Consider the following 23,431-nt stretch of genomic DNA (forward strand, 5'->3'; position numbering starts at 1 on the left):
GTCTCTGGGTCCTCTACGACAGCAAAAATCAGCTCCTGCACAGCTATTTCCCCGAGATTCTTAAATCCTCTCTCAATGGTTGTCCACTTGCCTGGGTGGTATACAACATAATCCCTGAAGGGATACCTGTTCTTCACACTTTGCAAAAGTTGCCGCCAGAGAGTGAGGGGCTCTGCACCAGTTGCAAGACCCCTATCAATACCCACTTCTCTAGCCATTGGTCCCAGCTGCTTGGCTTCACTATCATCTATCTTGAGACCATTGGCTCCATTATCCCAGCAGCAGAGCAGCTGAGTAACAAGTTGCTCGCCTTCATGACAGCTGTAGTCTTTACGTATGTCTCACAGCTCACTCAGGGATAGGGATCGAGTAGTCACCTCTAGCTCAGCCTCCTGTGATGTCCCTGGTCAGCCATCATGACTTGCCCTTTTTGTGGTTTTTGTCTTCTGTACAGGGGCAACTGATACTGCCACTGGTTGAGTCCCTAGGTTAGCTGCATCACCAGTCACTGGGGGCTGATTAGCTGCAGCCCTTGTTGCCAAGGTCTGGGTCATCACAGCAAGTGCTTCCTGGAGTTGGGCAATCACAGTGCCCAGTGCAGAGATCTGAATAGCCTCTGTGGTAGCCATGGTGTCTGCTGTAGGGACTGGCAGGGTCAAAGTATCTGCAATTCCAGTTGTGGGGACTGGGGCAGCTGCAGTATCTGTTACAGTGGTAGCAGCAGCTGTGCCATATCTGCCTCTATACTGATGTTGAAGCAAGAGCAAGAACTAAAACACATTCAAAAGGCTTAACATCATGAGCATGGTGGTCAAAACATCCCACAGGTATTCAAAATTTTCAACAGCCAGTGAGATCCGCTTCAAAGGAAAAAGAACATACAGATCACTCATTCCCATTCCATAGAAATCAAATGTTCCCAGTTTCAAAAGAATTTATAATACCATAAACCAATGCCAAACCACATAGCAGAGTGATCCCTTTAAGTCCATGCCCAGAAGTGACAAACCGTGCAAAACCAGTAACAAACAACGGCCAAACCACACATTTGATTAGCCATCCCAAAAGCAACTGTAAAACCAAACAACAGAGAATTCCACCTAGTGGCCCTGCTACTGACACCAACATGATGAAGACTCATACCAAAACCAGTCAAATCTCTGAAAACTTGAACCCTCAAAGACTCTTAAACCAGAAGTCTATGGTTCTCCCAGGTGATCTCTTTGCATTGGGCACCAAATAAACTGTCTACCTTTAGCCCACACCCAGGGCTAAACAATAGCCATTTTTCTTGTCACCCACTGTCCCTTCCCCAAATGAGGAAGGGAATTGGGAAAAAGAGAAGGAGACTTGTGGGATGAAGTTAACCAGATTTAATGAAATGAAGAAAATCAATATAAATAACAACACAAAACAGACAAAAATATACTCATCCACAAATCAATGGCAAGTTGCTTCAGGAATCATAACAACAAGCATATAGGAGAGGCAAGGAGAGTAAGAAAAGCCCTGCCTCTTTCTACCAAACCCTCTCTTTTATAGTGAGCTTGATGTCAATGGTATAGAATACACCTGTGGGCCAGCTGCCCGGGATTTAACTGCTGAGGGCCTTGATCACCATAGCTGGCCACAAACTGAAACCAAACCCCAGTGAAACCAGGACGTTACCAATTAAATCAGAGTAGGATAATGAGAAATAAAACCAAATCTTAAAACACCTTCCCCCCACCTCTCCCTTCTTCCTGGGCTCAACTTCACTCCTGATTTCTCTACCTCCTTCCCCTGAGCGGCGCAGGGATATGGGGAATGGGGGTTGCAGTCAGTTCATCACAAGTTGTCTCTGCTGCTCCTTCCTCCTCACACTCTTCCCCTGCTCCAGCATTGGGTCCCTCCCATGGGAGACAGTCCTCCACAAACTTCTCCATCATGGGTCCTTTCCACAGGGCGCAGTCCTTCAGGAACAGACTGCTCCTATGTGGGTCCCCCACAGGGTCATAAGTCCTGCCAGAAAACCTGCGTCAGCGGGGTCTTCTCTCTCCACGGGTCCACAGGTCCTGCCAGGAGTCTGCTCTAGCGCGGGCTCTCCACGGAGGTCACAGCCTCCTTCAGGCGCATCCATCTGCTCCAGTGTGGGGTCCCCCACAGGCTGCAGGTGGATATCTGCTCCACCGTGGACCTTCATGGGCTGCAGGGGGACAACCTGCTTCACCATGGTTTTCACCATCTCTGCTCCAGTGCCTGGAGCACCTCCTCCCCCTCCTTCTTCACTGACCTTGGTGTCTGCATAGTTGTTTCTCTCACATTCTCACTCCTCTCTCCCAGCTGCCGTTCCGCAACAGGTTGGATTTTTTCCCCCTTTGTAAATATGTTGTTACAGAGGCGCTACCACTGTCGCTAATTGGCTCAGCCTTGGCCAGTGGTGGGTATGTCTTGGAGCCAGCTGGCACTGGCTCTATAGGACCTGGGGGAAGCTTCTAGCAGCTTCTCACAGAAGCCACCCCTGTAGCCCCCCTGCTACCAAAACCTTGCCGTGCAAACCCAATACAAAAGGTTTGGTTTGTATTGATGTGTAGGGGCCTGGACCGTGGGAAAGTTATAGAGAGAACATACCAGTACACTGTTATGTAACAGCATGAGTCAGCAAGAAAGCATAAGGATGTGGCTTGCTTAAGTTTATAGTAAGTATCCAATTAGAACAGTAGAAGTGGCACGCAGCCAGATTGTGTACAATACTTGTAGCCAATAGCTTAGTGTGTAACCGTTACATAAGAGAGTATGTAGGTTATAAAAGAGTGTGTTAACCAAAATAAAGAAGCTACTAGAGCACCATATCGGTGTGCTGTAGTTCCTTCCTCACGTGGACCCCAACATTATGGTGACCCTGACGTGATCGTTGCATCGGAGAAGAAGGGGGACCAGACGAAATATGCGAGGGTGACTGCCGTGCCGGCGGAGGTAAGCCGGGCTGTCTGAGAGAGATGGGAGGCCATCCGAGGGAGACGGGGAAGCCGTCCGAGGGAGACGGGAATCCGTTCGAGAGAGACGGGGAATTGTAGGTCTACGTGATTAATGGCAGGATGGGGGGTGCAGTATCTGCACTGGAAAAGGCGGCGGTGGAATGTATTCTGCAGATAGCCACGCAAACTGAGATTAAGATAAAAAGAAAAGAAGTAGAAACTTTGCTGGAATGGGGCCAGCAAAGAGGTTTCCTAAAAACCACCGATCAGTTGTTTTCTGCAGCTTGCTGGGACGATCTAGGGCAAGAACTTTCGCAATTAGTCACAGTGGGAAATAAAGAGGCTAAAAAGCTAGTTAAATCTTGGAAGAAAGTGAGGGATATGCTGGAGGCTATGTCCTCTGAGGCGAAAGTGCGATCCGCTCTCAAAAAAGCACTAACAAAACCAGAAGAAAAAGAGCAGTTACCCTGCGCTTACCCTGTAGAGGCAGCCCCTCCCTACGAGAACTTTCCGATACTTCCCCCCCCACTCCTCCCGCGGGTTCGGCGCCCTCCACCGCCCCCCCCCCCCCCCCCCCCCCCCCCCCGCAGGCTCGGTGCCAGCTGTTTACCCTGCGATTGAGGTAGAATTTTGGGGTGGAGAATCAACAGTCCCATCAGCCCCGTTAATACCTTATGAAGTGGGGCCGGAGGTGACATCTGGGGTCTCGGTACCCCCTCCGGAGGCTGCCAGAGGCAAACAGACAACGGTGAATCCTGAAACTGTACCCCTCCCCATGGAAGTAGAAACAAATGAGTCAGACGCCGCTCCTGACGCGGACAGTAACGCGCCTTTGCGAGAGTTACTGCAGCGACAAGAACAGCAAATGCAGGAACTATTAAAAAAAATGGAGAAGCTAGATGGAGGAGCTAGTAAAACATCGTGGCAACTCGCTTACAATAAAGCCTCGCAGGCAATATCTGGCGGGTTAGAAGCTCTCGGACAGGCTATCGAGAAGCAGAAAGGTCCGCCAGTAGAAGTGGAACTAACTCCAGCAGAGCTAAAGCATAAAGAGGAAAGAATCCGGAAGTGGGTGAAGTGGTGTGTTGAAGATGGAGACTGGGAGGAGGCAGCAGCTGACGCGTACCTATGCGACAGATTTGGGAGCGGCCTGGGTGGGCCATCGCCTCCCCAGGGCGGGACATCGCCTTCTCGCTCGGGCATGCGCCGGCTGACTGACCATCCTCGACAAGAGCATAGCACTGAAAGACCTGCAGGGGGAGGTCAAGCCCCATCTCTGACACTGCCAGACTCTTCAGATTCCGATGATCCTGGTGACGAACAGAATACATGGCCTGCAGCATTACCCGGTTATGATCCAGGGCAACGATGGTGGGGAGTCATTCGAGAGGCTACCATCGAAGGAGTAATGTTACCGCATAGCATCACCGCAATGCCAGTTTTCACACAAGGAGATCGTCGTCAATGGGCACCGTTTGATTGGAAAACTGTGAAGCAGTTACAAGAAGCAGTGATGCAGTACGGAATGGACAATAAACACGTGATGCAGTTGCTAACATCATTCTTTAAAAACCAAACATTAACACAAGTGGACATACGTGCTCTTGGTGAACTGATGTTGCCACCCACTGCATACCTGTTATTTTTGGAAAAGTGGCAGCAAAAACTGGAGATAGCCGCTATTGATAACATACGCCGAGAGGAAGGGGATCCCTTGAGACTGGCATCGCTTGACGCACTATTAGGGAAAGGTCGGAACGCCGATGGTGCGACACAAGCTGCTTTACATCCGCAAGTGTTACAACAATCACAGGCCTTAGCTTAGATTCGATTATCCACTGAATGTCTCCCACTAATTTCTGTACATCGCTCAGGGTCTTTACATTTGCTCGAATCTCCAATTTCTGAGGTCGAACAGTGGATTCGGTAAGCGATATCTCTAGATATTTCCAAGGTGTTGACAGCTGCACCTTTTCCGGGGCTATGACCAAACCCCACTTTTCCAGATCCGACTTCAATTCTTCTACCACTTCGCTGGCAATGGTTCCCTTTTGACAAAGTAGCAAGTCATTCATATAACGGTAAATCAGCATTCCCTCATGCGTCTTTCGAAATTTCTATAGAGCCAGATCCACGTACCACTGACAAATTGTTGGAGAATTCTTCATACCTTGTGGCAATACTACCCAATGATATCTCTTTGCTGGTGCTGCACGATTTATGGAGGGAACTGTAAATGCAAATTTTTCACAGTCGTCCGGATGCAAAGGTATCGTGAAGAAACAGTCTTTGAGGTCGATCACGACGATATCCCATCCTCGTGGTAACATGGTAGGCGTAGGGAGCCCTGGCTGTAACGGACCCATGTCTTGCATGACAGCATTAACAGCCCTTAAATCTTGCAGTAATCTCCATTTCCCTGACTTTTTAGGTATTGTAAATACAGGTGTGTTCCATGGACTTGTTGAGGGTACTAGGTGACCTGCATCAAGTTGTTCTTGCACCAACTCCTGTAAGTGTGCAAGCTTTTCTTTGGGTAGCGGCCATTGGTCCACCCAGACGGGTGATGCTGTTAACCAAGTAAGCTTCAGTGTAGGTCGGGTGTTGCTCGCCGCAATGGCCGCTTCTAAAAAGGCGTTTGGAGAACGCATCCCCATTGCGAAAGCACATCTCGCCCCAGAATCCAAATAGTGGTATGTAACACATATGGTCGAATTCGAGCTGTTATTTTCTCCTGACAGTCCTCGATTGTTACAAAACGAGTGCTTACATGTGTGGGTGAAGCACCTCCGATTCCGACCACAGTGGTATTAACTGCTTCAAGAGGCCATGCTTCTGGCCAGGCCGCAAGAGGAACTATGGTAACATCAGCTCCAGAGTCCAACAACATCTGCTTCTCGGTTAACGTTATGTGTCTGGGTCCTCTGATATTAACTGTTCGACAGGGTTTGGCAGCAGTTATTTCATGCACAAATGCGACTGTGGGGGCTCCAGTGGAACCAAAACCTTGGAACGCTGGATCAGAACGGAACTATTTGAGCGATTCTAGTTCCTTGTTTCAATGTCACAGGTGGGTTTAATACTCGCAACATGATTCCAATTTGTCCAGTGTAGTCCGTGTCGATGACGCCTGGTAGCACCAGAAGACCTTGTTTGGTAGCTGATGATCTTCCTAACAACAATCCACTGAGTCCATAGCCTAAAGGTCCACTAACGGTTGAGGGAATTACGCGTACGGCGCTATCTGTAATTGTTACATCTGATCCCACGGCCAAATCGACTCCTGCGCTTCCTCTGGTGGAAGCTGAGAGCTCTGAGAGACAGCCTGAATAGGGTAGGCTGCCGGACGGTATTGTGGTGTCATCGCGCCCTGTTCCCCGGCGCTGTTTCTCCAGTTTCCCGGCAACGGGGTTCCATCCTTTTTAAATCTTGATCGGCAGTCCTTCGCCTGGTGCCCAAATTTATTGCAGCGATTGCACACACCTGCAAGCCCAGCGGATCCTCCGGGGTTGCCCCCTTTGTTTAGGGTATTCTTCTTGGGGCAATTCCACTTCATGTGTCCCTTTTCTCCACACTGATAACATCCTGTCCCGGATGGGCCTCGGTCTCCTTTCCCTGTTTTCCATGCTGGCTTTAAAACTGCGGCTAAGGCGTCAGCATGGGCTTGAGCATGAATCCGCGCCTTTTCCGCCTCTGCTTGCAGTATTGGAAGTCTGCTACAAGCCTCAACCATCTCTGCCAATGTGGCCGTCTTTCCCAAACTGGCAAGAATTTGCTGACATTGTGGGTTTGCATTCATGACTGCTAAATCCTTCCCGACTGCAGCCTTAGCTTCAGGACTTAAATTCGGCGATGCATCAATGGCATCTTTTAAGCGATCAACAAATTGCATATAAGGTTCACCTGCCTTCTGTTTGACCGTCGTGTAAGGGGGCTTAGGTGTTCCTATATTTGGCAACTCCTTTAATGCAGCCTGTGATTGTTGTAACACTTGCGGATGTAAAGCAGCTTGTGTCGCACCATCGGCGTACTGACCTTTCCCTAATAGTGCGTCAATCGATGCCAGTCTCAAGGGGTCCCTGTCAGCTCGGTGTACGTTCTCAACAGCGGCTATCTCCACCTTTTGCTGCCACTTTTCCAAAAATAACAGGTATGCAGTGGGTGGCAACAGCAGTTCGCTAAAAGCACGTATGTCCACTTGTGTTAATGTTTGGTTTTTAAAGAATGATGTTAGCAACTGCATCACGTTTATTGTCCATTCCGTACTGCATCACTGCTTCTTGTAACTGCTTCACAGTTTTCCAATCAAACGGTGCCCATTGACGACGATCTCCTTGTGTGAAAACTGGCATTGCGGTGATACTAGGCGGTAACATTACTCCTTCAATGGTAACCTCTCGAATGACTCCCTGCCATCGTTGCCCTGGATCATAACCGGGTAATGCTGCAGGCCATGTATTCTGTTCGTCACCAGGATCATCGGAATCTGGAGTCTGACATTGGCGTAGATGGAGCTCGAGCTCCACCTGCTGGTCTGTGAGTGCTATGCTCTTGCCGCGGCGGGTCAGTCAGTCGGCGCATGCGCGAACGAGAAGACGATGTCCCGCCCAGGGGAGGTGACGGCCTGCCCTGGGGAGGAGATGGCCCGCCCTGAGGAGGAGACGGCCCGCCCCGGGGAGGCGACGGACCGTCCAGGCCACTCCCAAATCTGTCGCATAGGTACGCGTCAGCTGCTGCCTCCTCCCAGTCTCCGTTCTCCACACAAATTCGCGCCCACTTCTGGATTTTTTCCTCTTTGTGCTTTAGCTCTGCCGGAGTAAGTTCCGGTTCTGCTGGCGGAGCTGTCTGCTTCTCGATAGCCTGTCCAAGAGCCTCTAACCCACCAGATATCTCCTGCGAGGCTTTATTGTAAGCGAGTTGCCGCGATGTTTTACTAGCTCCTCCATCTAGCTTCTCCATTTTTTTTAATAGTTCCTGCATTTGCTGTTCTTGTCGCTGCAGTAACTCTCGCAAAGGCGCGTTACTGTCCGCGTCAGGAGCGGCGTCTGACTCATTTGTTTCTACTTCCATGGGGAGGGGTACAGTTTCAGGATTCACCAGTGGCTGTTTGCCCCTGTCATCCTCCGGAGGGGGTACCGAGACCCCAGATGTCGCCTCCGGCCCCATTTCATGAGGCATTAACGGGGCTGATGGGACTGTTGATTCTCCACCCCAAAACTCTACCTCAATCGCAGGGTAAGCAGCGGGCACCGAGCCTGCGGGGGGGTGGGGCGGAAGGCACCGAGCCTGCGGGGGGGGGTGGGGGAAAGGGTATCGGCGAGTCCTCATAGGGAGGGGCTACCTCTACAGGGTCCGCCGGTGACCGCTCTTTTTCCTCTTGTTTTGTTAGTACTTTTTTGAGAGCGGATTTCACTTTCGCCTCAGAGGACATAGCCTCCAGCATATCCCTCACCTTCTTCCAAGATGTAGCTAGCTTTCTAGCCTCTTTATTTCTCACCGTAATTGATCTCCAAAGTTCTTGCCCTAGATCGTCCCAGCAAGCTGCAGAAAACAACTGATCGGTGGGTTTTAGCAAGCCTCTTCGCTGGCCCCATCCCAGCAAAGTTTCTACTTTTCTTTTTATCTCAGTCTCAGTTTGTGCAGCTATCTGCAGAATACATTCCACCGCCGCCTTTTCCAGTGCAGATACTGCACCCCCCATCCTGCGGTTAATCACGTAGGCCTATGATTTCCCGTCTCTCTTGAACGTCTCGGCTTACCTCCGCCGGCACGGCAGTCACCCTCATGTTTTCGTCTGGTCCCCCTTCTTCTCCGTTGCGAAGATCACGTCGGGGTCACCACAATGTTGGGGTCCATGCGAGGAACGGACTACAGCACACCAATATGATGCTCTAATAGTCACTTTATTGTAGTTAACACAGCTCTTTTATAACATACATACTTTCTTATCTTGTGGTCACACCTTAAGCTATTGGCTGCAAGCACTGTGCACGCTCTGTCCGCACGCCTCTTCTGCTGTTCTGATTGGATACTTGCTATGAGCCTAAGCAAGGCCACATCCTTACGCTTTCTTGCTGACTCATGCTGCCTTAGCACTTACATAACAGTGTACTCGTATGATCTCTCTATAGTTCTTCCACAATCCAGACCCCAACATACTAGAATTCACATTTATTTGATATGTTCTTTGAGGAACTAAAAAGACAAACTCCTAAAGTGTTGAAGTTCAACAAGGCCAAGTGCAAGGTCCTGCATGTGAGTCGAGGCAATCCCAAGCACAAATACAGGCTGGGTGGAGAATGGCTTGAGAGCAGCCCTGAGGAGAAGGACTTGGGAGTGATGGTTGACGAGAAGCTCAACATGAGCCGGCAATGTGCGCTTGCAGCCCAGAAGGCCAACTGTATCCTGGGCTGCATCAAAAGAAACGTGGCCAGCAGGTCCAGGGAGGTGATTCTGCCCCTCTAATCTGCTCTCGTGAGACCCCACCTGGAGTACTGCATCCAGCTCTGGGGCCCCCAACATAAGAAAGACATGGAGCTGTTGTAGTGAGTCCAGAGGAGGGCCACGAAGATGATGAAAGGGCTGGAGCACCTCTCCTGTGAGGACAGGTTGAGTTGTGACTGTTCAGCCTGGAGAAGAGAAGGGTCCAGGGAGACCTCATAGCAGCCTTCCAGTACAGAATCACAGAATCACAGAATCACAGAATGTTAGGGATTGGAAGGGACCTCGAAAGATCATCTAGTCCAATCCCCCTGCCGGAGCAGGATTGCCTAGACCATATCACACAGGAACGCGTCCAGGCGGGTTTTGAATGTCTCCAGAGAAGGAGACTCCACAACCTCTCTGGGCAGCCTGTTCCAGTGTTCGGTCACCCTCACCATAAAGAAGTTTGTCCTCATATTTCTGTGGAACCTCCTGTGTTCCAGCTTGCACCCATTGCCCCTTGTCCTGTCAAGGGATGTCACTGAGAAGAGCCTGGCTCCATCCTCATGACACTTGCCCTTTACATATTTATAAACATTAATGAGGTCACCCCTCAGTCTCCTCCAAGCTAAAGAGACCCAGCTCCCTCAGCCTCTCCTCATAAGGGAGATGTTCCACTCCCTTAATCATCTTCGTGGCTCTGCGCTGGACTCTCTCTAGCAGTTCCCTGTCCTTCTTGAACTGAGGGGCCCAGAACTGGACACAATATTCCAGATGCGGCCTCACCAGGGCAGAGTAGAGGGGGAGGAGAACCTCTCTTGACCTGCTAACCACACCCCTTCTAATACACCCCAGGATGCCATTGGCCTTCTTGGCCACAAGGGCACACTGCTGGCTCATGGTCATCCTGTTGTCCACTAGGACCCCCAGGTCCCTTTCCCCTACGCTGGTCTCCAACAGGTCTGCCCCCAACTTATACTGGTACATGGGGTTGTTCTTGCCCAGATGCAGGACTCTACACTTGCCCTTGTTATATTTCATTAAATTTCTCCCCGCCCAACTCTCCAGCCTGTCCAGGTCTCTCTGAATGGCTGCGCAGCCTTCCGTTGTGTCAGCCACTCCTCCCAGTTTTGTGTCATCAGCGAACTTGCTGACAGTGCACTCTATTCCCTCATCCAAGTCATTAATGAATATATTGAATAGAACTGGTCCCAGTACCGACCCTTGAGGGACTCCACTAGACACAGGCCTCCAACTGGACTCTGTCCCATTGACCACCACTCTCTGGCTTCTTTCCTTCAGCCAGTTCACAATCCACCTCACTACCCGATCATCCAGACCACACTTCCTCAGTTTAGCTGCGAGGATGCTGTGGGAGACCGTGTCAAACGCTTTACTGAAATCGAGATAGACCACATCCACAGCTTTACCATCATCTATCCACCGGGTTACGTCCTCATAAAAGGCTATCAAGTTGGTTAAGCATGACTTCCCCTTGGTGAAGCCATGTTGAGTGCCCCTAATGATCCCCTTATCCTCGATGTGCCTAGAGACAGCACCAAGGACAAGTTGTTCCATCACCTTTCCGGGGATGGAGGTGAGGCTGACCGGTCTATAGTTACCCGGGTCCTTCTTGCCCTTTCTGAAGACTGGAGTGACATTCGCTTTCCTCCAGTCCTCAGGCACCTCTCCCGTTGCCCACGGAGGTTGGAACTAGATGATCTTTAAGGTCCCTTCCAACCCAAACCATTCTACGATTCTACGATTCTAAAATGAAAAAAAAAATACAGAGGAGTTGGTGTTGCTTCAATTTGGCATAATTAAAATTAGTCTGACAGTGCTATAAGTCTAATTCTACAGCCCTTACAAACTGACCCATCTATTTCAGCAGACTTGAGGAGTCTTGCTAGAAATCACCATAAATATAAACCCTTGCAATATCTTATGAGAAGAAGCAAATAAAAGATGTACAGAGGGAAAAACTTTGAAATAAGATAGATCAACCTAGCTGTGCTATGTTTACAGACATAAACAAATAATACCCCTCCCCTCCCCCAGAACAGTTAGGGCCTCCACAAAGAGAAAAAAGTGGACTCTCAACTTAAGACAGAGGTAAATGTTCTTTTTTAATAGTGCCAATTGTAGCAGACTTGGTCAGTCCTTCTTAGACAAATGTTTGCTGTATGGTTTAACTCATGATGTTACTGGAAAATAGTAACCAAGAAAACTCTCCAAACCAAATTATAGTTTAGAAAGCCGACATTGGTTTATTGCAGCGCTGGGTGCATGGGGGATCTCTCCTCCTAGCATGCACACCTAAGAACAAAAGCTTGCTCCTTATATACATAATTCCAAGAAAAGCCCACCCATTCAAAAAAAAAACATTATGCATAATACGTTATGTAATGCATTACGTAATGTCTTTACACATGCGTACTAAATTGGGGAAGGGGTTGTGGGGATCGGCTCCGTGTGCCTTTTTTTTTTTTTTTCCTTCCTTTCGGCATTGTCTCAGAAACCGTATGCCATGTGCTCAAACGCCATCTTGTGGGGGTTGCCGGAATGCCTGGCCTTGGCGACGTTTGATGACGCAATAAGGTAGGCGCCGGATTGAGGGGGATCTCCCCCCCCCTCCACCCGCCTCCGGAGAGACGCATCCGGTGACAGCCTGGCAATGGGCCAATCCTACGGCGCAGGAACCGGACATGTCCTGCCCTCGGACCTGTGATTGGTGCGAACTGTTGACTGGCGGCTCCAAGTCACATGACTCTGCTGGAAAAACTCTATAAAAGAGGCTGGACCGCTCGACCACGCGGGACCCCACCGCCATTTTCCGAGAAGGAACAAAGGATCCCGCGGGATGCCGCTGGAACCCCGGGGTGGTGACTATCCTTTCCCTCTCAACTGTTCTCTTTTCCTCTCTTTCTTTTACTCCTCTCTCTCTCTCTCTCTTCCTTGCTCATTGAGTTGCCTCATTGTTGGACTTAATAAAGTCAGAGTTAAGTTTATTGATACCGTGCCTCGGTTGTGCTTTGTCCGAACTCAAGGATCACGAATCTATTTTATTTCGGGTCAGGATTTTGGGGGGGTGCTTTACCCGCAGGCAGGTTAAGCATACTGGGTGATAATTTGGTGGGCCCCGCGTGGGGGGGGCTGTCTGCATTGAACCAGGCACACCGCACGTGGGCTGCACTGGAGTTATTTATAATTTGGCGGGCCCTGCGCGCGGGCTGTCTACATTGGACCAGGCACGCCGCACGTGGGCTGCACTGGAGTTACTAATTAGGCGGGTCTCTCTCTTGGGGACTGTCTGCATTTTATTTCTAGATTTGCTTTTGAGGACTAATTAGGCGGGCCTACGGCCTACGTAGGCTGTCTGCATTTTATTTCTAGATTTGCTTTTGAGGCAGACCTTAATCTGGAACCCGACATTTTAAATTGGCGTAGTCGGCAGGATCCTTGAGTTTTCGGAAGGTATCAATAACTTAGAGAGAATGGGCGCAATTCTGAGTGCATTTGTTGAAACGCAAAATCAGGAATTAGAAGACCCGGCACAGACGCCGCAGGCACTAAAGCTTTTGGTGCAGTTGTTGCAAGATCGGGTGGCAGATTTAGAGGAAAGAAACTGTAAATTGGAGGAAAGGGTTAAAACTCTGCAGGATGAAGTAGGGAATGAACAGGAGAATGTAAGGTGTTTGCAGGAGGCTTTTGTAGAGAAGTTACGTGCTTGTGACTGCAGGGGGCGACGGAGTCGTGCACAGGCAGCTGATGCAGCCCCGTCCCATGGTGATTATCACAAAGGGGATGGTTTGTACCCCAGTGGAGAACCAGAGGAAGCGAGGACACGATATGATTTATCGCAGGGTCCTCCGCAACCCCTTCGACCGCTGGTCAAGGTAGAATATGCTTATGAGGATAGTGAGGACAATAACCCTAAGATGGTTACTAAGGAGGTGCCGTATACAGCAACTGAATTGGCTAAGTTGAAAAAAGAATATTTGCGCAGTCCAAAGGAGTCTGAGACAGAGTATGTGTGGAGAGTGTCGTTAACTGGTGGTGATCAGATTCTGTTGAGTGAAAGAGAAGCTGAGGGATATTGGGGACCTGGAGTGTTTTTGACTACTGGTGATAATAGAGCCCCTTGGTCTCTCACCCAGAGGGCAGCTTATTGGGCTGGAGGTTTAAATCCCCTGGAGAGGGGAGATCCTCTTGCGCTTACAGGCTCGGTGGATCAACTTGTGGAGAATGTGCAAAAGGCAGCTTGTTTGCAGATGATATATGATCGGGAATTGAAGTTTAAGCAGGAATCCCCAATGATGATACCGGTAGATCCTGAGAGGATGTCTCCCCTGATTAGAGGTTTACCTGATTCATTGAAACCCTTAGGAATTCAATTGCAAGGCACTATCAGAAATGCCCCTCAGAGTGCACGGTGACAGCTGCTTTAACTGGAGCTTTAACCCCGGATCACCATATCCCAGGACAAAAAGTGTGGACGTGGGGGGAAGTAGCTCAAGAATTGATTAACTATGGGCGGAAATATGGCCCAGTGAGATCAGAACCTAACAATGTGAGGCGTATGGAGGTGAAGTGTCCTCTAGTGAGGCCCTCTCCCCCAAACCTGGTGTTTTTAAAGAGAGATAGTGCATCTCGAAGGAAAGTGTTGTGGATAATAGGATTATTTGTGGTAAGCTTAGCACTACTAGTGGCTGAGCGCACCATTCGTCAGCAACAAATCATTCTCAGAGGCCCCTTTAAGGAAATAGCAGGGACCCCTCCCCCTGACGGGGTGGCACAACGAGCATCTGTGCAGAAATGGTATGCACAAATTGAACATTATTGTGGCATCTTTAACGTATCAGAAGGCACACCTAAAACACTAGCCATACAGGAGAAATTCTCTCCAGATCGTGAGAATAACCTCCAACCTCCTGTCATACAAGTAGTGCCTCCATTTTCCAAGCAATTCCCGAATACCTGGTTCACTGATGCCTCAGCCAAACGTGAGGCAAAAGTGTGGAAGTATCGAGCCGCTGCCTTACAAGCCCAGACTGATGAGAGAATCATAACAGAGGGTGAAGGTAGTGCACAAGTGGGTGAATTAATTGCTGTTTGGAGTGTTTTCCAACATGAGGCTCAATCTTCCTCTCCTGTCTATATCTATACTGATTCTTTTGCTGTCTTCAAGGAGTGCACTGAGTGGCTTCCTTTCTGGGAGGAAAATGGGTGGGAAGTCAACCAGATACCGGTATGGCAAAAGGAAAAGTGGCAGGACATTTTAAGAATTGCCAAACAAGGGAATTTTGCCATAGCCTGGGTGGCCTCTCATCAGGGCGGTGATGGTCTGGCTGGTCGATGGAATGGTGGAGCAAACGAATTGTCTCGTCTAGCTTCCTTACAAAATGAACCAGTAATAGAAAATTGGGAGAGACTGTTGGAGTGGCTGCATATCAGACGAGGACATATGGGAGCCAAGGATCTTTACTGTAAGGCGCAAGCTCGAGGCTGGCCTGTCGCTGGGGAAAACATAATCCAAGCCTTAAAAGAATGGTTTTGCTCACGCCCAAGACCCCAGCCTATTCCACCAGACAATGGTTAACCAAAACCTTACCCGGTCCTTTCACTAATAGGACCGAGAAGTTTCTTTTTCTGTTCCTTTACAGGTCGGAAGATAGAAGTTCAGAGAAGAAGAAGAAGAAAGTAACATTTAATGGAAGTTTTGATTGTGTGTAGTTGTAAACTGTATAGCTTGAATAATCTTTGCAGTATGCCTTTATCACCATTGGCAAAATTGTTTTGGGCAGTTGTATGTTGTCTCGTCTGTACTGTTCAAAGCATACCCGGCGAGAACCTTGCTTCCTTGTTTTCAGGTTTAACATGGGAAAATGAGTTCTTGTTCTTGGGAAAACTGATTGCTCAAGCTTTTAATCTTATTAATTGCTGGGTGTGTGGTGGACCATTTGGTCTGAAAAGGTGGCTGTGGATCTCCATTCCTCTTGCTCATGAGTGGATTGTGAAAAGAATCACCCTTATCTTGGCCTATGCAACACCCTGCTCCTGGTCACTATTGTATTAGTTACACCCAAAAGGGAGGGTGGTACAATCAGTCCCTGGTGGGAGAAGATTTTCTAGTCCCCCACTGATTACACTCACTTTGGGGAAATATTAGGTGCAAATTGTGTTTGGAAACAATGAGCAGGAGCATGGTAATATAAATGGTGATGGAATTAAATTAATTGCATTAACTGTGGTGTGACAGGGGACCCCTTTGGCCTGGGAACCATCTGAGTCAAAGGACTACCGCCCTGCCAAATCACGGCCAAGTCCTTTGCAAATGGGATGCAAACCCTAAAAGGTCATTATTGGATTTGCGGGCACCATGCATACAAAATACTACCAAAAACTGGACCGGGGTATGTTATAGTGGGATGATATGGCTACCATTCTTCATACTTCTGAAAATTGACAGCTAAGAACTGGGAATCAAATTATATGATCCCCAACGAATTATTGAGTATTATGGACCCGCAACCTGAAACACCAATGAACCAATCAGCGGTGCTCAAGAGCCAATCAAGATTGGCAGGTTCTCGATTACCTGCTAGCAGAAGGAGGAGTTTGTGCAAAATTAAATGACTCTAATTGTTTCTTGAAAATTGATGATAATGGAAAGGTGGTTACATTATATAACTCTTTCCTCATTTTTGTTTACGACATGTTATAGTTGCACTATAACTTTATCGGAAGTTGTTTGTCGCTATTGATGATATTGTTGTTGTTAGACTTCTGTAAAGAAGAAGAGGTGACTCATTCTGTTTATTAGAATGATACCAATCACAAGTCATTGGACTTATCTTTATTTCCTTGTATGCTTTTCTCTTCCCTTTTCCTTCTTTTAACTTGTTATCTTTTTCTGTCCTTACCTTTCTACACCCCCTGGAATCGAACCTTTCTACACCCCCTGGAATCGAACCACTGACTATACATCGATGATTTCTGAGCCACGGGGTGGTGTAGGGATCTGTTCCGTGTCCCCCTTTTTTTTTTTTTTCTTCCTTTCGGCATTGTCTCAGAAACCGTATGCCCTGTGCTCAGACGCCATCTTGTGGAGTTACCGGACTGCCTGACCTTGGAGATGTTTCATGACGCAATAAGGTAGGCGCCGGCTTGAGGTCTCCGCCCTCCACGCCCTCCATCCGCCTCCGGAGAGACACATCCAGAGACACATCCAGCAACAGCCTGACAATGGGCCAATCCTACAGCGCAGGAACAGGACATGTCCCGCCCTCGGACCTGTGATTGGTGCGAACTGTTGACTGGCGGCTCCAAGTCACATGACTCTGCCGGAAAAACTCTATAAAAGAGGCCGGATCACTCGACCACGCGGGACCCCACCACCGTCTTCCGAGAATCAACAAAGGACCCGCGGGACGCCGCTGGTTGCCAGGGTGGTGACTATCCTTTCCCTCTCAACTGTTCTCTTTTCCTCTCTTTCTTTTACTCATTTTCCTCTCTCTCTCTCTTTTCCTTGCTCACTGAGTTGCCTCATTGTTGGACTTAATAAAGTCAGAGTTAAGTTTATTGATACCGTGCCTCGGTTGTGCTTTGTCCGAACTCAAGGATCACGAATCTATTTTATTTCAGGTCAGGATTTTGGGGGGGTGCTTTACCTGCAGGCAGGTTAAGCATACCGGGTGATTTATAATTCGGCGGGCACCGCGTGGGGGCTGTCTGCATTGAACCAGTCACGCCCCACGTGGGCTGCACTGGAGTTACTAATTAGGCGGGTCTCTCTCTCAGGGACTGTCTGCATTTTATTTCTAGATTTGCTTTTGAGGCAGACCTTAATCCGGAACCCGACAGGGGTCTTGGGTGGTCTCTGGGGGTCGCTGGTGGTCACAATCCCCATTTAATCATGCTTGTGTGCAAGCGTGGTCGAGGCCTTCTTGTTTACAAGTACATATGTTCTCAAGAAGAAGATATCGTTTTGAACTTATCTCTCCTCTGACACAAGAGTTTATGAATCAAGTTAATTTAGACATCACAAAGTTGTTCTCTACAGTTTTGTTTTGTCTTTTGGCCTTATATAATTAGCAGAGACCTTTGTTTTTCTAGGACTAAGCGTAAACAGCATGAATCATTGTTTACTAGAACCTTGTTATCAATCCCATAAACAAACTCTATCTACAAAACATGTAGTTTGCTTCAGGACCTATTGTTATTCTCTATTATTCTAGCTAAAAGGAAGATTATTGACAGGAAAGTTTGTTCTGTGTAAAGGTAACACAGAGCAGGCCTTTTAGAGCCTACTCTGAGGCCTACTCTTGCTAAACCATTGCTAACTCTGAGGCCTACTCTTGCTAAACTGAACCGTCTGGTATCAATGACATTTTAATTTTTGACTAAATGGGAAATAAATCCTTTAAGTAAATGTTAGGAGAACTACACAGACAAGAAATAAAATAATGTGAGTGGTGAAAACCTTCACACTTAGAATACAGAAAATCAGTCTGGAGGGTCATGAACAAAACCAAGAAAAAGCTAATGTTAGGTGCTTACTTCAGTTAGGAAACATTTACTCATTCTGTGGGTTTGAAGTGCAATTATTTCCTATAAAAAATTTGGAAGAAAAAAATACATGATAAATGAAATAGTCTACTATATTTGCTTTTCATAAGGTTCTCTTCCTAAATACACAATGTGGAAAAGTACCTATTTGTAATAATTTAGAAAGGAAGCTGTCAATCAAATGAGTCATAATAGTTGTCTTAGGATAGTTTTTATATATGAAGAAAACAGTAATCTATGAAGTAACCTGCTTTATTTTAGCTGATTTACTGGGCTCTACAAAGTAATGACTTCCAGACCTCTTTAGCTTAGGCTAAACTTGCATCACAATACTTGGTGTGTTAGTGAAGTAAATATCCACTGTAGGTCAGAAAACAATACAAGTCTAACACAAAATAAGAAGAAAACAATATAAATCTAAAAGTCTACCTTCTGTACAACTTGCTTTGGATGAACATGCTAGGCAATCTATGCTAGAAATTTCTGGGAACTGCAGTTCTGAAATTTTTACTTTTGAGAATTTTGAAAATGTTGCTTTGTGAAATTATAGGCTTGAAAGCTCTGAAGGAAGAACATTAAATGAGACAACTTAGTTCATAGGGACTGTGTTTACAAAATCAACCAAATCCAAAAATATATAACGCAGAATAGAAAGGCCTACTGAAAGACAGAAAAATATATCATGAGTTAAACCATTCAGGTAGCAGATCCATATTTACCTTAAGGTAAATAAGGTAAAAAGACTGATACCAATCGAATCTGCTGCACCTGTTAACAGTATTTAAAAAGAACACTTAGCTCTGTCTTTTAAGTTGAGTCCATTTTTTTTCATCCAATGCTCTAGTAAAATTTCAAATCCAAATTACTCATGGTAGTGAATCCACATAAAAATATGTAGCAGTTATAATCCCTGTCCTTGCTTAAAAAAATGCAAATTAATGTGATAGGTTTTTCACTAAAAAAAGATGTCATGATTAATTCTTAAAAATTAATTTAAAATCAAGAGTTGTCTTATCTGGTCTAAATTTTGTTTTAGGTTATCAGTTGGATTAATATAGCATGCATTTTTATATACTGAGTAACACAGGATATTATCTATGCTGTTGTTTCTTAATGACATAGAACTAATTTATAAGTTTATTCTGTATGGTTAGTAATTTACAAAATGCAGAGGAATACAAGATACCTATTAGAAACAGTTATCTATATTTTCACAGAAATAAATAATTTTAACTGTATCTTTCTTAAAATTCAGTCCTTAGCCTTATGTTAATTAATTTTTATTAACACTATCAAACTCTCTCATATAAACCAATGAAATACCCATTACACATCTCTGAGTGTATATGTAAATAATATAATAGTGGGAGGCATCTTTGTTTTGCAATCAGGCATTGTGTTGCAATTGAGTTTTCTTTATTAGAGGGAAGATATGTCATGATAATACACAGCAGATTTCACTGCTTTAGGAGCAAATGAACTCTGTACTAAGGATTCAGTCACTCTTCTCAGCAAGAGAAAGAGTTGGAAGGGAAGAAGAAAGCTGGCATGGTTAAAAGAGGTCTTGGATTTAATATTCTGTGCAGCTATACATGGATAACTCACTCAAGCTTTTCTATGTTTCAGACACTACATCTGGCAGGTATTCAGTTTACCTATTTCATCGTACTATAGTAATAAATAGGTTATTAATGCACAAAGGAGCTTTAAGAGTCAGAAAGAAGACAGAGAGGACAATGCATCACATTTAAACTGGATAGCTGTTGTATTGAGCACTAAGAAAGCAAGTGCGCCCTGCAGATTTTTCTTGCTTTAGTCTTCAGCATTCTGTTATACTATTTACTGAATTAAAATACAAACAAACAAACAAAAAAACCCTAACAAATCTGAACTTCCTAAGTTAAGTGAGTTTTTATTGAGTCACCATCATGGAATATGAATGATGTTATGTCAGCAGTCAGGACCCATATTTCATCTATTGGCACTGGTGCCTCATGACCCGTACCCTTGCTCATGCCTCATGTCACACTTCAGTGAGTTCAAACTTCACTAGCCCTAATCATAGTACATGGATTCTGGGGTGATGGTTGGGGAAGACAGATAGATACTTGTTTGGACCTCACAGGTTGAAAGTATACCACCTACCATAGATAGTATATTCCTCCCCCATCCCCATTTTGGTAGGATTTAGCCTAAATTATCCTATATAAAAATGGAATTGAGAATTTTATGTCTGAACTTGTATACTTTTTTTTTAAAGGAGAGAATTATTTTTATAATTCTGAAAAAATCAAAATATTGTGGTCTAAAAAAAATAGATTTGTTGCTACACACTTCTAAACATTATGGGAATGGACAACAGGTTATTTTCAGCAGTCTTTCCAAAGACTTGTTAATTCACAGCATGTTCTGAAAAATTACTGAGTGACTTTGACATTCCACTTTTTCTATTTTAGATAAGCATATGGTAAGTCTAATAAAAGATTTGAGAGAATTATTTTTGTGGTTAGTAATTTTTCTCCAAGTTCAATTAAATTGTGCCATGAGATTAAGATCATGCTTAGATATATGAAGTGACTAAATGGAGTGTATTTTGCTTACCATAACTTTGTGATATAACAATATTAATTAGTTATTGATTGACTCTACTATTTCCCTATATTATGTTGTCAAGTATATGTAATACTTTATTATGACATATCCACGCTGGAACCACTTGACCTTTTAGTATATAGTATCTGGTGATGAGTCAACAGTTTGTGTAATCTTTCCGTAAATACTTGAGTTGGTTTTCCTCCTGGTATATCTGCTTTGGGAAAGGTCTAACACTGAAATAGCCACTTAAAAAAAACTCCACATAATTTTTCTTCAGGAAGTACTAGGAAGTTAATATAATTAAAACATAGAAACACATAAATACATCGCCACATTATACAGAAAGGTAAATGTTATGGTGAAACCAATGTCAGTAGGAATAAAATATTAAAATTTTAATTCTTTCATTTGGGAAGTTAGATCTTCACTTTGGTTTGCATCAGTCGATTTCATTGACGTATATGTACTTGTTTAATTATTTTGTGTAACTAAGGACAGAACTGGGCCTCCTTCCTTTCAAATTTCAAACCCTATTAATCATTGCTATTTCTTTAGTGTCAATTACATCCTTAGCCTTCTTGAATTCTTGATGCTGTCCTATGGAGCTGTCCTTATTCACAGTTTTGAAGACTGGGTACCTGAAGTGCTCAGAAACTCCTGTATAGGCACAAAAGAGAAGTTTGATTTTTGTAAATTTTGAGAACATGTAACTTCCATCAAAGTTACTGGACATTGCAGGTACTTGGCATCAAAGAAAATGTAGTACAAAACAAAGGATTGTAGTACAGCCATCTTAGCCAAAATTGTGTGTCATTATAGGTCATATTTTCATCATTCTGAAGATTAAAAAGGAAAAAAAATGGGAGAAAAATCATATCTTCCACACATTCATTTACTGCCTCTACTCATCAGTAAAGGTCAATTTGAAACCCAAAGCACATTTCAGTGCTTCTAGGACTGAATATAATTTCCAGGTTTAAGTAGTGAGTTCTGTCATCTTCTAAAATTGCTGTTTGTGATGGCAGATGTTTGGAAGGAACACCCCCCACCACACTCCAGTTAGCATCAGTTAGATTTAGCAAAATCAACAACTTCTGTTTGAGCTATGTGCTGTGGGCTGAAACACAAACCCTTGGGAACCTGTGTAGAGCTGACTAATAAACAACTCCAGTAAATCATCCTCCTCTTACTTCCTTGAAGAAAGTCTTTGAGCATGCTTGTGGAGGGGTTTCTGGAAGAGAATGGTCACCTCCTGAGCCAGATGTAAAAGGCTGCAGGAAATGAGGACCTGGCTGCATGACAAGAATCATGTAGCAAGAGCCTATGGACTGACCTTGAAGAAGGAACGTGAAGGTTGTTTGCGGTTGAGTCGACTGGAAAGAACTGGTATAAGAGGAAGAAAAAACTGTGTACATGACTTGGAGCAGAACACAAAAGAGGATGTATGAGGAGACGTCAAAGAGCATGGACAAAGGGCTTTAACAAATCATAAGCATGCTAAGGGAGCGTGATAGCTACTAATTACCAATCATATACGAGTAGGAGCGTGATAAGGAGATAGAATTGCTATATTAATCTGTGCGTAACGGCTAATAAATGGCATTTGCTTGATCATACTGGTTGTGTAGCAGTGTCCTGTAACCTCTGCGTCAACAAGTGGCGCCCGAACAGGGACCCTCAGATCGGTGTTGAGAAGATCAACGAAACCGACGAAATTGAAGGGGACGGAGAAGCCGACCGATGGTGAGTGCTCTGGGCACTTAAATAGTTGAATTTGTGGAAACTCGCCCTGGCCAGGCGAGCGGTCGGGGAGGAATGGGAAATACGCTGTCTAAAGAAGAAGAGGCAGTCGTGAAACTCCTCCAACATATTCTCTCCACAAGAGGCTTGAAATATGACCTGGCTACCTTGAAGGCTCTATTGCTATGGGCAAAAGAAAGAGCATTAATCCCCACAGTCAGTGCGGCTTTCGATGCTGCCACCTGGGAAAATATGGGTGCAAAGCTGTGGGATGAAATTACGTTGGGTTCCAAGGATGCAGGCAAAATCCCCACTGTGTGGAGACTAGTTACCGAAACTTTAAAGAGTATGAAAGCCGAGCGTTTGGCTGCTTTGTCAGCTTTTGCAGCCCTAACGCCCGAGAATCAAACTGAATCAAAATCAAAGGACGCCACTTCGGCAACAGCACTCCTTTTTTCAGGGCCCACTTTTCCATCTGCCCCAACAAAGGTAGTAGCAGGGGGACGAGCTCTGCCGCAGGACCATCAGGAGAAGCCTGGTTCTTCCTCTCAACCTACGGCGCCCCCGTTACTTCCACAAAAAGAAGAAGAGGAAGACTTCCCACCACTGCCACCAGAACTAGAGAAGGTGCCGTCTCGCTCGGCGTCGCCGACACCATGACCGTACCCACCTCTGCCTCCATCAACTTCCCCAACACCCTGCGCCAAGGCTGGTGTGAGCGGCTTGGGAGACTCCCAGCTACAAGAGCTCCTACATAAATTGGAATTGCTCGAGGCGAAGATTGAGGCTCCGAGACCGCTGGACATCGGATCGCGAAATCCTTTTCTTCCGGACTCCTCGCAGCCAGAGCAACAACTGTGACCACCCATGACTGTGGTACAGGGGATGGGGGCGGTGGGAGGAGGAGAGGCGGACAGAGGGTTGTGCGGATCTAATTCTCCCGTAGACCCGAGGCGTAGGTGGCGGGGCGTAATTCGGGATGCTATAATAGAAGGGCAGTTTCAAACGATTAATCCAATGGCATTCCCCATTGTCATAGATCAAAACGGTGATAATATGTGGGAGGCCTTAGATTGGAAAATGATAAAAGAGGCGAAAACTGCGCTAACACAATATGGGTTAAAATCTCCTTATGCTCAATCAATTTT

The sequence above is a fragment of the Nyctibius grandis genome, chromosome W (assembly GCF_013368605.1).
Source record: "Nyctibius grandis isolate bNycGra1 chromosome W, bNycGra1.pri, whole genome shotgun sequence".
In the NCBI taxonomy this organism is placed as follows: Eukaryota; Metazoa; Chordata; class Aves; order Nyctibiiformes; family Nyctibiidae; genus Nyctibius; species Nyctibius grandis.